Here is a 3112-nt window from a genome sequence, read left to right on the forward strand (position 1 = left end):
TAGAAGACCTGGGTTCAGTCCCTGGGTCTGGAAGTTCCCCTGGAGAAGGAAATAGCAATACCCTCCAGTGTTCTTCCCTGGAAAATCCCATGGACAAAGGAGCCAGGTGGGCTACAGTCCATGGGATCACAAAGAGTCCAACACGACTTAGCTACTAAACCACCACCAGGCATCCAGAGGTGGTCAGGGTCCTGAAAAAAGGCACTTTGATTTAACATTCAGGTGGAGGGCCAGGGTTCCCTGAGACAGGCCATTATGTATAGACAATATCCTTATAGTGAACAAAAGCAATGGGAAGCAAAGGTTAAAGTAAAAGAAACAGACTCAACAGTCAAAACCTTGTAACAGGCTCACAGATAATCTCACAACCATGGTAACTGAGGATTCTCAGGGAGGGATCATTTCCGTGCACCTTCTGCTGGATCTTCTCCTACCTGAGGCCCCTCCCTCCTCCCACACTTGCCCAACCATCCACCACACACCTTGGAAAGAGCCACCCCTGCAGGCTCTCTTCAGAGGAACAGCCCGTCATCACACCAGACTGCAGGATCTGGGCCCACTGGGATCCCATTGAATTAAAATGTCTCCATCTTGTTGTTTTACTTCATCACTCGAAAAGAATTATGCTATGTAATGGTTGGACTTCCCTGGTAGTTCAGATGGTAAAGAATCTGCCTGCAATGCAGGAGACCTGGGTTTAGTCTCTGGGTTGGGAAGATCTCCTGGAGAACTACCCACTCAGTATTCTTGCCTGTGAAACCATTTACCACAGATTGGGACTCAAACCCATGTGCTGGGACTTGAACCCAGCCAAAACCTTGCTTGGGACTTGAAGCCATGTGGCTGGTACTCAAACCCAACCAAAACCCACAGTACTTGGTTTCAGAACCTAATGAAGCTCAGGTTCTTGATGTCTCATCACAGAAAGAATTCAGTGAGAAACAAAGTGATGGGTAAGAAGTGGATTTATTCAGATACAGAGAGCAGCACACTCCACACACACAGTGTGGGCCATCGCAGAAGGCGAACCCGGTCACCAAATATGTTGTGGTTAGTTTTTATAAACTGGGTAATTTCGTATGTTAATGAGTGGGAGGATTATTCCAACTATTTTGGGGAAGGGGTGGAGATTTCCAGGATTTGGGCCACCGCCCACTCCTTGGTCTTTTAACAGTGCCTTGAAACTGTCATGAACGTGAACTTCCTGATGTTCAAGCTGGTTTTAGAAAAGGCAGAGGAACCAGAGATCAAATTGCCAACATCCACGGGATCATGGAAAAAGCGAGAGAGTTCCAGAAAAATATCTACTTCTGCTTTATTGACTATGCCAAAGCCTTTGACTGTGTGGATCACAATAAACTGTGGAAAATTCTGAAAGAGATGGGAATACCAGACCACCTGACCTGCCTCTTGAGAAACCTATATGCAGGTCAGGAAGCAACAGTTAGAACTGGACATGGAACAACAGACTGGTTCCAAATAGGAAAAGGAGTACGTCAAGGCTGTATATTGTCACCTTGCTTATTTAACTTATATGCAGAGTACATCATGAGAAACGCTGGACTGGAAGAAACACAAGCTGGAATCAAGATTGCCGGGAGAAATATCAATAACCTCAGATATGCAGATGACACCACCCTTATGGCAGAAAGTGAAGAGGAACTAAAAAGCCTCTTGATGAAAGTGAAAGAGGAGAGTGAAAAAGTTGGCTTAAAGCTCAACATTCAGAAAACAAAGATCATGGCATCCGGTCCCATCACTTCATGGGAAATAGATGGGGAAACAGTGGAAACAGTGTCAGACTTTATTTTTTGGGGCTCCAAAATCACTGCAGATGGTGATTGCAGCCATGAAATTAAAAGACGCTTACTCCTTGGAAGAAAAGTTATGAGCAGCCTAGATAGCATATTCAAAAGCAGAGACATTACTTTGCCAACTAAGGTCCGTCTAGTCAAGGCTATGGTTTTCCCAGTGGTCATGTATGGATGTGAGAGTTGGACTGTGAAGAAAGCTGAGCACCGAAGAATTGATGCTTTTGAACTGTGGTGTTGGAGAAGACTCTTGAGAGTCCCTTGGACTGCAAGGAGATCCAACCAGTCCATTCTGAAGGAGATTAGCCCTGGGATTTCTTTGGAAGGAATGATGCTAAAGCTGAAACTCCAGTACTTTGGCCACCTCATGCGAAGAGTTGACTCATTGGAAAAGACTCTGATGCTGGGAGGGATTGGGGGCAGGAGAAGGGGATGACAGAAGATGAGATGGCTGGATGGCATCACGGACTCGATGGACGTGAGTCTGAATGAACTCCGGGAGTTGATGATGGACAGGGAGGCCTGGCGTGCTGTGATTCATGGGCTTGCAAAGAGTCGGACACAATTGAGCAACTGAACTGAACTGAACTGAACTGTCGTGGCACCTCTGGGTGTGTCATTTCACTTGCTGATTGAGGATCAAGGTCTAGTCTTATCTGCCATCTTGGTCCCATTTGATTCTAATTGGTTTATGTTGTGTCTTGGGCTATGTCATTCTTTCAAAAGTTGTGCCCTGCACCTTTCCCTCCTGTTACACCTGGAGAATACCATGGATAGAGGAGCCTGGTGGTCTACAGTCCATGGGGTCGCAAAGAGTTGGACACAGTGGAGCAACTGTTTTGTTTTGTTTTGTTTTTTTTTTAAATGTGATGGTTAGTTTTTTGTGTTGGCTTAGCTGGGCAGCCTTACTCAGTTATTTCATCAAGCATGAATCTAAGTGCTGCTGTGAAGACATTTTGTGGATATGGTTAACATCTACCATCAGTTGACATAAAGAGATGACCTTCAATGTGGATGGGTCTCATCCAACTGGTTAGAGGCCTTCAGAGCAAAACCTAAGATTTTCCTAGGAAATTTTGCCTCAAAACTGCAGCATTTACTCCTGCCCAATTTTCCAGCCTGCCAGCCTTCCCTACAGATTTTGGACTTGCCAGCCCCCACAATCATATGAGTCAATCCCTTAAAATATATTTCATGATATATACATAAACATCTATATCCTGTGACTATGTATTTCTGTCTTATTGGTTCTCTCTGTGTGTATATTTTTGTGTATATTTCTCTGTCTGTCTCTCTCTGTT

The sequence above is a fragment of the Oryx dammah genome, unplaced genomic scaffold, assembly GCF_014754425.2.
Source record: "Oryx dammah isolate SB20612 unplaced genomic scaffold, SCBI_Odam_1.1 HiC_scaffold_1, whole genome shotgun sequence".
Taxonomy (NCBI): Eukaryota; Metazoa; Chordata; class Mammalia; order Artiodactyla; family Bovidae; genus Oryx; species Oryx dammah.